The sequence below is a fragment of the Rutidosis leptorrhynchoides genome, chromosome 10, assembly GCF_046630445.1.
Source record: "Rutidosis leptorrhynchoides isolate AG116_Rl617_1_P2 chromosome 10, CSIRO_AGI_Rlap_v1, whole genome shotgun sequence".
Lineage (NCBI taxonomy): Eukaryota > Viridiplantae > Streptophyta > Magnoliopsida > Asterales > Asteraceae > Rutidosis > Rutidosis leptorrhynchoides.
In genome coordinates this window covers 228,073,240-228,087,939 of record NC_092342.1, presented here as the reverse complement: position 1 = coordinate 228,087,939, position 14,700 = coordinate 228,073,240, and the positions used below count along the sequence as shown (strand labels likewise).

Sequence of the window (14,700 nt, the reverse complement as noted above, 5' to 3'; positions counted from 1 at the left end):
ATAATAATTTAGCTCTTAGCAGCCCTAGATAGTCAACAAACATGTGGAACCAATAATTAGACAACTAGCATGACTTATGAGCAAGGAAACAAAAACAAGAACTCCTTTTAACCCCACTCACCTTCACCACTCACCACCTACTCCATTTCACTTCCAATTTTCTTCCCAATTCTCTCTCAAAACACACACACTCTTCCATGAACGTCTAAGTTACTATTTTTCCAGCAAAAATCATCAAATACAAGCTTTGGTTATTACCTATAATTATCATAAAAACAATTACTCATGAACACATCAAGAACACTTCCAAGTTGACAAGTTTACTTCTAAGTTTCCTAATCCATTCCAAGCAATCATCTAAGATCAAGAAACCTTTGTTATTTACAGTAGGTTATCTTTCTAAATCAAGGTAATATTCATATTCAAGCTTTGATTCAATTTCTATAACTATAACTATCTTAATTCGAGTAATAATCTTACTTAAACTTGTTTTTGTGTCATGATTCTATTTCAAGAACTTCCAAGCCATCAAAGATCCTTTGAAGCTCAAGTTATTTTTTCATCATTTCCAGTAGGTTTATCCACAAAACCTGAGGTAGTAATGATGTTCATAACATCATTCGATTAATATATATAAAACTACCTTATTCGAAGGTTTAAGCTTATAATCACTAGAACATAGTTTAGTTAATTCTAAACTTGTTCGCAAATAAAAGTTAATCCTTCTAACTTGACTTTTAAAATCAACTAAACACATGTTCTATATCTATATGATATGCTAACTTAATGATTTAAAACCTGAAAACATGAAAAATACCGTAAAACCGGATATACGCCGTCGTAGTAACACCGCGGGCTGTTTTGGGTTTAATTAATTAAAAACTATGATAAACTTTGATTTAAAAGTTGTTCTTCTGGGAAAATGATTTTTCTTATGAACATGAAACTATATCCAAAAATCATGGTTAAACTCAAAGTGAAAGTATGTTTTTCAAAATGATCATCAAGACGTCGTTCTTTCGACTGAAATGACTACCTTTACAAAAATGACTTGTAATCTGTATTTCCGACTATAAACTTATACTTTTTCTGTTTTGATTCATAAACTTAAGTTCAATATGAAACCATAGCAACTTGAATCACTCAAAACGGATTTAAAACGAAGAAGTTATGGGTAAAACAAGATTGGATAATTTTACTTGATATAGCTACGTGAAAATTGGTAACAAATCTATATTAATCATATCCTAGCTAACTTATATTGTATCATACATGTATTCTAATATATTATGTAATCTTGGGATACCATAGACACGTATGCAAATATTTTGACATATCATATCGACCCATGTATATATATTATTTGGAACAACCATAGACACTCTATATGCAGTAATGATTGAGTTAGCTATACAGGGTTGAGGTTGATTCCAAAAATATATATACTTTGAGTTGTGATCTAGCCTCAGACGTGTATACTGGGTCGTGGATTGATTCAAGATAATATATATCGATTTATTACTGTACATCTAACTGTGGACAACTAGTTGTAGGTTACTAACGAGGACAGCTGACTTAATAAACTTAAAACAATAAAACGTATTAAAAATGTTTTAAATATATTTTGAACATACTTTGATATATATGTACATATTTGTTATAGGTTCGTGAATCGACCAGTGGCCAAGTCTTACTTCCCGACGAAGTAAAAATTCGTGAAAGTGAGTTATAGTCCCACTTTTAAAATCTATTTTTTTTTTTGGATGAGAATACATGCGATTTTATAAATGTTTTACAAAATAGACACAAGTAATCGAAAATACTTTCTATGTTGGATTATCGAACCGAATATGCCCCTTTTTAGCTTGTAGTCTAAGAATTAGGGAAATGGCCCCTAATTAACGCGAATCCTAAAGATAGATCTATTTGGCCCAACAAGCCTCATCCGAGTTACGGATGCTTTAGTACTTCGATTTATCATATCCGATGAGAGTCCCGGAATGATGGGGATATTCTATATGCATCTTGTTAATGTCGGTTACCAGGTGTTCAACATATGAATGATTTTTATCTCTATGCAGTTTGCGAAATGCCTGATATGAGATGTGTTATAAAAATGAAATCTTGTGGTCTATTATTATGATTTGATAATATGTAGGTTAAACCTATAACTCACCAACAATTTTGTTGACGTTTTAAGCATGTTTATTCTCAGGTGATTATTAAGAGCTTCCGCTGTTGCATACTAAATTAAGGACAAGATTTGGAGTCCATGCTTGTATAATATTGTTTAAAAACTGCATTCGAAGACTTATGTTGATGTGTAATATTATTGTAAACCATTATGTAATGGTCGTGTGAAAAACGCTATATTTTAGATTATCATTATTTGATAATCGTCGTAATATTTTAAAGGTTATGGTTTGTTTTAAAATCGAATGCAGTCTTTGAAAAACGTCTCATATAGAGGTCAATACCTCACAACGAAATCAATTAATATGGAATGTTTATAAATCGATATGAACGGGACATTTCATCTAGGCCTGATTGTAATGTCTATCTTTAATGTTTCTAGCGTCTTGATAGTTTTTAATTTTTAATAATATTTTGTCGTTCTAAAAAACAAAAGATAGGGCACTATTTACTCTATTCTACATCACAAGATGACAAGTCTTATTTATTACTAAGAAATTTTTATACAATGATGACCTCAAAAGGAGTCAAGGTCGGTGAGTGAAACGATGAGGAATATGTTTCATTGTCGAGAGGAAAAAAGCCCGGATCACCCGTTAAAGCGCCTAAATAACCGCTCGGTTATGGGGTGTAGAGGCAAGTTTGTCTATAAGCAACTTTTTTGAAAGAGTGCATAATATCTCACTAATCGAGCGTTCTTGCGCCCTACATGAATAGTATAAACCACTACAAAATAAAATAAAGGGGTCTATCGCAAAACAAAATTACACACTTAAAATAATACATTTTAACAAGGACCAACATTGGTTTACTAGCAAACCTAAAAGAAAAGCGTAACTATCTTTTCTTGAGAATTCATGTGCAAGTCACGTGACATATGTAATGGGCAATTCATGTGCAAGTCACGTGACATATCTAAAGAACATGATTAATTTCCCAATCTTTGACATAATATTAGCAAAGCAGTGTGGCTGTTCATGGAGATACAGCTGTAGAAGCAGCAGTCGCAGGCTGGTCTTTAGGACTAAAAAAAATAGGTTTTGTTATACTTTTAAAGAAGTTCACACATTGTGACAGCAATTCTATACTTTTAGGATAATAATAAGTTACCTAATTAAATATTTCTAACTCTAATAACTTTGCCAGACAGTATAATCACTTACATAATGCTACTCTAAACATCCTCTAATATTAAGAGATATATTTGTATATACGTGTGGAAAGAGTACGTGTACATGTAAGTTTATGAAAATACTACCATAGCATCGTTGCTTGCAATAGTTAAACAACAGTGCTCCTGAAAACCAATATTTGGGACACGAATCAGTAATATATTCAAAGTGTTACTCGACAATTAACCCAAATACATTTATTAATCTTAAATTCTTTTGGACAACAATAAATTTCAACCTAGAAACGACGATGCCAATGAGCCACTCTCAATGCTCTTATAGGGAAACATGCGACACGCAAACGGGCTCTTGCATGTTAGCCTGGCAAATAATTGCAACTTTTCAAAAAGCATAATTACGGTTATAAATTTTTTAAAAAACGGGATCCATTAATTTCCAAAATATACTAGTAAAATGAAAGGCTTTTGATCATGCAAATTAAAGATCAATAAAATGAGAAGATTAGTACATGTCCATCTATCTAGGAACAATATTGTATAAGTAGTATTTTTATTTAATTTACCAGAGAAATAGTCTTATTAGTTATCGATCTTCATCTATGGACCTATTAGATTGGATCCAACCTTTAAGTACACTTTGTATGACATATAACCACAAATCTAAAACCATAAAATCCTATAAACCTATCAGCAAGATCAAATTTTGTCTTCTGCTCCTATACAAGAATGGAAAATGGTGAACCCGAATTTCCCACATCACACATCAACTACTGTAAAGAGCTCGCTGACATCATCTTCATGACCTCGATTACGAGTATCATGTTGGGCCTGTGGTCTATATGTTACAGAAATCAATTACGGTTGTTTCTGTTCTCCCTCTTTTTTAATTTTTTTAACCTACCGTTGATATTGGTATTATACATTTACCTTAATCAGCCAGGGGGCTTATTGGATTATTGCTTTGTATTATGGTTCACTTGTGTAATTACAAAATTAATCCTTTTAAATGTGATATTGGTTTTGGGCTTGGCGTTTATGATCATTGGTGGTACCGGTACCTCTCTTTTTATAGTTGTTTGTTGGTTGAAATGCGAAGAGAGATATAAAAGTAACATGAGCTTTCGGGCCACCCTACAAATCCTATTTATGATGTTAGTAAATGGTTACAGGATATTGTGTTACTGGTGCTTAAAACAGACTAATCATCTAATTTGGTATAAATTCGGCGTTGCACTTATCGTGGTTTTAGTGTTGTTGACCACGATATGCGACATTCAGTGGTTTGTTAACAGATGGCGAGAATCTCATAAAATGCAGGCTCGTGTAGTATCTATTGTAGACTCGAATGAAGTAGCTTGATTTCACAAGATTAAGTATCGAGATTTTCGAGACATATTTAGATGGTTTTATTGTAATGACTCAAATTTTGGCTTATCCTTTATAGTTGACATAACATATCTTATTGCTATTTACAATTCATCAAGTACTCATGTAAAACAATGATTATATGGTGTCACGGCGTCACGCCACATAACATACAAATTTCTAATTATCCTTGACAGTTGACAGAATAAAGTTGCGATTCCATGAATAATACTAGAGGTCGTATACCCGTATACAATTTGATTTACGTGTTATGTGTTTCAGTCATTAGCTAGAAAAAATATAGGTTTATGAACTTTTGTTATTTACCGTACTTATATGAATTTATTGTCATCATCAAAAAACCCATGCATTTTACATTTCAATATCGACATGGAAAATTGTTAACCAACACATCCGATGATGACCTCAAGAGCGGTCAACGTCGGCGAATGAGATGATGAGGGATAAGCTTCATTACTGAGAGGAAAACAGCCCAGATCACCCGTTAAAGCCGCTGCAAAACAAAATTGAACACTTGAAAATTAATAAATTTTTACTGTAAGGACCAACATTGGTTGATTGGCAAACCTAAAAGAAAAGCAGAACTAAATTTTCTTGGGAGATTCAACCTCAACACGTAGCATTAAACACAAGATTCAATCAACTACACACGTAAAGCATTTCCCTTCAATAACTTTGGTAGTTTTTGTTACCATTCAGGTGCCAGTCACGTGACATATGTAATGAACAGGATTAATTTCCCAATCTTTGACATAATCTTCAAACATGCCCTGAAACATAAATCTTAGAAAATAACTAGTGTTTGATTTTAGGGCAAATTGCCCAGAAAGGTAACAAAAATGCCACTTTTTTTCAATAAAGGGTATATCGATTTTTTTCTTGCCCAGAAAGAAGTCTGATTTCAATTTAGTGCTTAGAAAGGGTACGTGATTGAAAAACGCTTGCAATTGAGCTATAACTTGACACCTTGCAATTTCTTTTATTTGTTATTGCTTACATGTATTTCCATGTCATTTATTTGTGTATTTCGTATTTACATGTCATATTTTTAATAGTTTTATCATCTCCATCACCATTCCAAACAAGCATTCATCTTCCTTACTGCATTTTTTTTTCAAAAACAACAAAAAGAAAATCAATATAAACCCAAAACAATTAAAGCATGAGATCTTCTATTTTACTCAAGGCTAACCTACCCATCAGATTTGGAGTTCGATTGCTAAAGTATGAACTCCGGTGATTGACAAAGCGGAGGACGAAGAAGGTGGTGCACCGGTGGAGGTATCGTAACCCAGATCCAATCGTTACTTTCCTCGCAAGATCTATAGTAATCCGAGAACCTACCCATCAGATCTGGAGTTTGATTGTTGCATTTTTGATTTGTGAGTTCGTAACCAGCAATTTTGTTACGAAATAAATATAATAATTCGAGAACCTAACCACCGTCTCCTCCGTTCAATCTCAAACCCACCGGTCGGTTTCCTACAACCAATTTTGTTACGAAAGAAAATTTGTGTTGTTGATGATGATGAATTTGTTGCTATGTTCCTGTAGAAAGAAAATTTGTGGTGTTAATGATGATGAATTTGTTCATGCACATGAAATCGTTAGTGTATTGATGATGAACTTGTTGGGATATTTTCTATGTTTTTGTTGTTAATGATGATGATTTTGTTCCTTTTTTTTTTGAAAAGCAAGCAAAAAGTATTATTAATATATCGGAGAGTTACAAAGCCCTGTACAACTATACAATGTAATGAGATCAAAAATGGAAAATGTACAGATTCATGGGCGACGAGACCAAAGACACCGCGGAACTTGAGACATCAAGCTGGGAAGAGGCAACCAGACAGTACCGCGCTTGCGATGACAAAGTCGGCTGACACTCCCCATTTAACCAAGTGAAAATGGAAATCCAAGCCATGAATGCACTGACGAATAGGACTTTGCTACAATTAGCCAATGCCGGATCTCTGATGATTTGAGGAGATGTAGAAGGCGGGATTGACTAGCCACTGGTGCCACATAACTATTGATTTTTTGTGTCTTTTGGATATCCATGCGAAAGACTGTGTTTGGATTTCGGATAAGATTGTTGCGGCACACCATTCTTTTTTACCGAAGACCTTGAGATTCCGGTATTTCCAGATAATGTAAGTGGATGCCCATTTAATGGCTTGCCAGATGTTAGCACCATTTTGTGACGTGGTGAAGGATTGATCATTTAAGGTTATGTCACGGAGATTGGTGAAGGTGTTGGCTGGGAGGTTCCACCATTGTAGAATTGATTCCCAGACGTTTGATGTAGACGTGCAATGAATTAATATGTGTTCAATAGACTCTATGTGTAGGTTGCATAGTGGGCAGAGGATGGAGTCGAGATCAACTCCTCTTTTGTCTAGTTCTACACGTGTTGGGATTCTCCCGTATAGAACTCTCCAAATGAAGATGTTAATTTTTTGGGGTATGAGTTTATTCCTTGGTGTCTTAATGGTGGAGGACGGTGTATGAAGTTTAAGGTTGTCGAGGATTGTGGCTAAAGCTTTTGTTGTAAATATGCCAGATTGATCTAAATTCCATTTCCAAGTATCAGGCTTATTGGAGAGACTGATGGTTGATACGAGATTATTTAGTTCTGTTAATTCGGTGAGGCTCCGACCATTAGGTGCACGGGACCAGTTCCATGAAGTGGATGTCGTTGTGTTGTTTGTCTTGAGTCTTTCCCCAACCGTGGCGTTTTTGTTTGATTCAAGCATATATAATCTTCGAATTTGGGTACAAAACTTTTCAGTACCGCACCAGTTGTCATGCCAAAATTTGGTGTTAGAACCGTTCCCAATATTTTTGGATATTGAATTAGTGAAGTTAACACCATAGCTGTCCGCGGATTTCCCTGCTTTGATGATTTCGTTCCAAATTGTGCGACCTGCAACATTTCTAGATAAAATAGTAGTAGAAACCCCCCCCCCCCCTCCCCGTAAATGCTCGAAATTATTTTAACCCAAAGTGCGTTTTTTTCATTAGAAAATCTCCACCACCATTTGCAAAGTAGAGATATGTTTTTACAGATTAAGGACCCGATGTTTAACCCGCCTTTTTCGTAAGGTAAGAGTATATGTTCCCATTTAATCCAGTTTATTTTATTATCTGCTTCCGCCCCGCCCCAGAAGAATTTCCTTCTTTTTGATTCAAGTGTGTTAATTATTTTAGTGGGTGCATGAAATAAGGAAAAATAATATAAAGGGATGCTAGTGAGGACCGATTTGATTAAGGTTAAGCGTCCGCCAAAAGATATGGATTTTGCTTTCCAGTCGGAGAATCGTTTGTCGAATTTATCAATGATTGGTTGCCAGGTGGAGGCTTTCGTGGAAAGAGTGCCAATGGGCATTCCGAGGTAGGTGAAAGGAGCTGAGCCGGTCGAGCATTCAATATAAGAAGCCATTTCCTCAACATCCTTTTTCGAGACCCCGATTCCGTAGAGATTACTTTTTTTTAAGATTTACTTTAAGCCCGGAGATATTTTCGAAGCATTTTAATAATTTGGAGATATTTTTTGCATTACGTTTGCTCCATTCGCCAAAGAAGATTGTGTCGTCCGCGTATTGGAGGTGAGATACCACAATCTTGTCTTGTCCAACGCAAATGCCACTGAGTTGATCGTTTGTAATTGCACGCTTAGCGAGGATGTTGAGGCCTTCAGCGGCAATGATAAAGAGAAAGGGGGAGATGGGATCTCCTTGACGGATACCCCTGCCGGGGAAAAATTCCCTGGTCGGGGAACCGTTAATGAGAATGGAGATGGAAGATGAGGATAGGCAAGCACGAATAAAACTGATCCATTTAGTGCCGAATCCCATGTATTTCATAGTGTCAAAAAGGAAGTCCCATTCTATGCAATCGAAAGCTTTTTCAAAATCAACTTTGAAAATGAGGCCTTTTTGTTTCTTCCTTTTGAGTTCATCAATTATTTCATTTGCCATCAGGACACTATCTAGGATGTTTCAGCCTTTCAGGAAAGCGGTTTGCTCAATTCCGATTAGTTTGTGAATTACTTTTGAGATGCGGTTAGCAAGTATTTTGGTGAGGATTTTATAATAGCTTCCGATTAAACAAATTGGGCGATATTCGTTGAATCCGATTGGGTTGGCTTTCTTGGGAATTAGTGTGAAAAAAGAGGCATTACAACCCTTGGATATTTCGGTGTTACACCAAAACCAATCTAGGGCGTTGATGATTTTCTTCCTGCACATGAAATCCAATGAATGGATTTAGTTTGTTATAAATGGATTTATTTTGTTGCTAATGATAACGAATTTGTTGCTGTAGATGAAACGGAATGAATGGATTTTTTATTTTTATTTTCATGAAGATGATGATGATGCTATGAAAATAATTACTCCATATTAGATAAAATATGACATGTAAATTGAAGAAGTACAAATAAATGATATGGAAATACATGTAAGCAATAAAAAATAAAAGAAATTACAAGGTGTCAAGTTATACCTTAATTGCAAGCGTTTTTCAATCATGTACCCTTTCTAAGCACTAAATTAAAATTGGACTCCTTTCTGGGCAAGAAAAAAATTCGATATACCCTTTATTGGAAAAAAGTGGCTTTTACGTTACCTTTTTGGGCAATTTACCCATGATTTTATGATGTTTAGGAACCAAAAAAAAAAAAAAAACAGATTTTATTGTGGCAACAATCTATTCTTTTAGGATAATATAATACATTACCTACATATTCCTAATTTTAATCACTTTTTTATCAGCCAGTTATCTGAATCTGATATTGGGTTCTAGAATCTCAGACAGTATAATCACTTACATAATGCTACTCTAAACATGCCCTATTTTTAGAGACATATGTGTATATATGTGTGGAAAGAATGTACATGTAAGTTTATGAAAATCGTACCATAGCATCGTTGATTGCAATAGTTACACAGTAGTGCTCCTGAAAACCAACAATTGGGACCCAATCGGTAATTTATTCTGCGTGGTATTCAACAATTAACACAGATAAGTTTTACAAATCTTAAATTCTTAATAGACAACAATATATTTTAACCAAGAAACTTTCCGAAAAGGGAAATGACCTAGAGCACTAGAAATATAATGAAACTTGCCTGCATCATGTACCATTCTTCAAACTCATCAAACAATTCCAATCGTTCAATCCTGATCAACCAAACATATATAAATAAATTAAAATCTTATAAAAAAACATCACAAGAAAATATTAACGGGCAACATTAAGAAAATAGCCAAATCATTTTGGGTGACTTTCATCAGGTTTAAGTTATTTGACTCCGTAAATTAAAACATGATCTGAAGACCCATTCAAATAGTAAATGGGTTAAAATAGCTACTTCTGGTGTTTGCCAGTTTCAATATACAAAGATCCACAAAATACCTTTGGCGTTCTCGAAAATCGATGAAGCTATTATAAATCTTAAGCATATCCCAGGCAACAGCTCTCTAAAATTCATTACAACTATTAGTCAACACAAGTCATATAGATCTAACGGTGAGAATTCACATTTATAACATACCTGCCAACCCTGGTCGAGAAAAAGTTTTTCCTTTGCAAGCAATGTTGGTGTATCAAAAATGCCTAATAGCCCACAACCTCGACTCTAAAAAATACTAACATACATTCACATCAAAATTGTACTTAACAAGTTATATATATTATGTGCTGCAAATTGAGGTGGTAATTATTATAGAGTTGAGACAAATTTACAAATTCTTTCGACAGTTTGAGGAACTTGCATTGATGAAATCTTTAAGAGCCAATTAAAAAAAAATAACATAAACAATATTACCTCCAAGTTTCTAATCATTTGTTGCCCAAAAGCATCATGAGGTAGTATCTGTTGTTGCAAGGGAATTAGAATATGGAAAATTTACAAATATCAGATCAGTCTTCTAATATAAAAAATATTTTCGCCTTTTTAGTATAATTGCAATTTGAAGTTAATATTCAGAATCATCATTGCATATTTTGATGAAATAGAGGGAGCATAGTGATTACTATAAAACAACCCTGCTCATATAAAAAGAATATTGATGTAGAAAATGTTCTTGAGGCCCACTGAACAATAGCACGGCTTGAGTCAGGATCCAAGTATATCAACACGCATTCTGCAAATATAAATGTTGGCAAGCTGATAGTAACATCGGTAAAAAGCAGCAAGTGTTCCAAATATACCAAAAAATTTAATAGAAATGACAAAACAATAATACTTCTTTTCAAAATAATCCTAACAATTTCAAGTTATCGGATTGCAAATTCTCGAAGAAATACATCCATCTAACAAAGATAATCAAGACTATTAATATCATTTCTCTTAAAAAAACTAACTGATGCACACACCTTGGATCCATAGGAGCTAAGATGAGGTCGTTTAAGCTTTGTATATCCCTCAAATCAATAGGGAGAAGTTTGTAATTATCACTTATTATTTCTCCTTTCTCTGCAACAGGACAAACAAAAAAATGTCTCTTTTATATTATGTTCATAGTTTATTCAAAATAATAAGAAAGTTGCGAAAGTTACGTATAGCCGAAATTTACCTCGGCAAATTAATGCTGACTAACTGATTTTTTTCCCCTTAACATGGCAGAAGTTTCAATAATGGTTGCTTTTTTCGCAGTCACCTATATCAAGTGAAAGTTCTAATTCGTATCAAACATAATAAAGAACATAATCAGTAGCACGTTCATAGTTTCTCAAATTCTCACCTCTTTAAAATCTAGTTCAACATACAAATGTGGTGCTTTCCCTTCATCCTGTCGGTTTTTATAATCATAGTAAACAAGCATATCCAAAGAATAAAACAACAAAACCACATAAGGGTGCTAAACATATAGTATTAAACCCTGCAACTGAAAGTAAGTTGTATCGAAACCAGCTCCCAATGACAAAATCTGCTTTTTAATGTTACCACCATCGTTCGATTCCGTTTCACAAATCAGAAATTGATTGACAATCTTCCGGAAGGTAGCCCAACGAGCGAAATAACCTTAACAAATCATAAGTAGATGATTTAAACAAACAAATTTACTGGCAGAAGCATCGTCATTTGTTGCATGTTCAGCTGCTCTGTTGCTATGCGAATCTGCTGTTGGTTTCTCCATCTTTTCTTCTTTAACAACAATCAATTACGCTTGTAAATCAATTTGATAACAGATTCATGTTTATTCACCGAGTTCCAAATTAATTGTATAAGATACTTTGTGTTACTCCCTCCCTCCCATGTTAATCCATATTAACTGTATAAGTTTTACCATCACTCGAAGACTAAACACTATCAACCATAACATACTTCCTTAAATAAATTAAACTCACCAAATTAATTAATTATTGTATGGTACAATTTTTGGAACTAAATGTACAAGTCATGCTATCAATTTATTCCGTCCACAAATATTTCACAGAAGGATGTACAGGAGCACGAATGGGAAGACAGAGGGCTGGGCTGAGAGCTGGACGCAGCGTTGCCATTGGTGTCCAGCCAGGCGGCAGGGTGGGCGGAGGTGAAGTAGCAACTGATGGGAGCTCCCTAAGTACATAATACAACTTAATCTTTTTATTCTTTTTTATTTATGAAAGTGAACAATTAATTTAATAATGCACGATAAATTAGGAACGGAGGTAGTATGTGTTAATGTACTATGTGTTTTGTGTTAATGTTGAATTGCGTTTCCAAAAAAAAATTGTATAATGTTGTAATTTAATAGTTTATAACTACTTTTAGTGGTCTAATATTATTATAGACTTAATATTGTAAGTATGAAAAGAGAGAGTAAGGATTATAATGGATGAAAATGTATATTCGTTACATCACATTTGAGTGCATATTTATAGTACATATGTTACTCTACAACTCCTATTCAACCTCATGATGCAAAGAAAATGAAACAGTCAAGAGGTATGAATTCAATAAAATTGCTCAGACATATATTGACTTTTGGGGCTTCAAGATATTATAACACTCCCCCTTGAATGAAAAATTCATTATATTAGAGATCAACTAGTACTGCCTCGTTAAAAACCTTGCTAAAGAAAACCCAGTGGAAAAAAAATTTAGCTAAGGGGAAAAAGAGTGCAGCATAGAGTTGACTCCCCTCAAGTAGACATCGCTGAGCTGTTACATCTTTTGAACATGTCTCATGCCAATATTGTGAACATGAGTTCTGAAAATAGCAGTTGGAAGTGCTTTGGTGAAAAGACCAGCAGAGTTTTTGCTGGATTGAAGATATCTCATTTCAATCTGGCTGTCCTTAATGAGATCTTGAGTGTATGAGAAGAATCTAAGAGGTATGTGCTTTGTTCGGTCACTTTTGATATACCCTTCTTTCATCTGTGCTATGCAAGCTGCATTATCTTCATAGATAATTGTTGAACTTTTATCGCGTTCTAGTCCACAATAATCAGTAATGAGTTGTTTCATTGATCTCAACCAAAAAAATTCCCGAGTAGCTTCATGTAATGCAATTACTTCGACATGATTTGATGACGTTTCAACAAGTGTTTGTTTTTAAGAACGCCATGATATTGCGGTACCTCTATTTAGGAATACATATCCAGTTTGAGATTTAGCTTTATGTGGCTCAGATAAATAACATGCATCTGCATAACCAACTAAAACTTGTTTTGAATTGTTAGAATATAATAAGCCTAAATCAGCAGTTCCTCGAAGGTAGAGAAATATGTGTTTGATTTCATTCCAGTGTCTTTTGGTAGGAGCTGAGTTGAACATTGCCAACAAATTAACTACAAAAGAAATTTAAGGTCTTGTACAATTTGTAAGATACACAAGAGCTCTAATTGCACTAAGATATGGTACTTCTGGTCCAAGAATATCTCCATGATCTTCACATGGACGAAATGGATCAGTGTCAACATTCAGTGATCTAACAACCATAGGAGTACTTAATGGTTTTGCCTTGTTCATATTGAAACGTTTTAAAACCTTTTCGGTATAAGTTGTTCGATGTACAAGTAAACCATTAGGCATATGCTAAATTTGCAAACCAAGGCAATACTTGGTTTTTCCAAGATCTTTCATTTCAAATTCTTTCTTTAGAAGTTGAATGGCTTCATTGATCTCGTTATTTGTCCCTATGATGTTAAGATCATCGACATAAACAACTACGATCACATATCCAGATATTGTTTTCTTAATGAAAACACATGGGCAAATAAGATTATTTGTATACCCTTTTCTTATCAAGTAATCACTTAATCAGTTATACGACATGCGTCCCGATTGTTTCAACCCATATAAAGTAAAGACCTTTGTAATTTAATTGAGTACATTTCTTTGGATTTTGCATCGGATCATTAGTTATGTTTGTTTGAAGTTTGGACCGACTTAAACACAAAACTGCCCAGATGTTCTGTCCAGTGTTAAGCCGCGGCGCAGCCCCTTTAGCCACGGCGCGGCTTAAAGTATGGAAATGTGGCTGTCCAAATTTACATATTTTCGTTTAATTCTAACTATGCTACGCACCTCCGATTAACATACAACTTGTTTGAACATGCTCATATATGATTATGAAACTTAGAAAAATTGTTCGTGACCCGAACCGAACACGTTGACTTTTTCATTGACTTTGACCAAAGTTTGACTTTTAGTCAAACTTAACCAAATACTTATACAATCGTTCTAACTTTCGTTTATACTTACATCTTGCATGAAACTTGATAACGTGATTCACATGCTACATAATCGAGTCGTAACGAGCCATATGACTAATTGAACAACTTTGACCGACCTTGTATTTTACCGGTATTGATACAACCTATTGTTTAGGTCGAGACTAGCATTCGTTCTTGCACACGTTTACTTGTGAAGTACATTTATATTCGTGCACTCAAGGTGAGATCATAGTCCCATCTTTTCAACAACTTTTATACTTTTAAATCATGGGATGAGAAACATATACGTATCATACTTTTATGCTTTTAACACAAG

At 34.3% G+C, this 14,700-nt stretch overlaps 1 pseudogene; it reads right to left on the bottom strand.

Annotated features, from left to right (window-relative positions):
* Positions 1-5,406: 5,406 nt before the first annotated feature.
* LOC139870849 (leucine carboxyl methyltransferase 1 homolog) lies at positions 5,407-11,857 on the bottom strand (annotated as a pseudogene).
* Between the last annotated feature and the right edge of the window lie 2,843 nt (positions 11,858-14,700).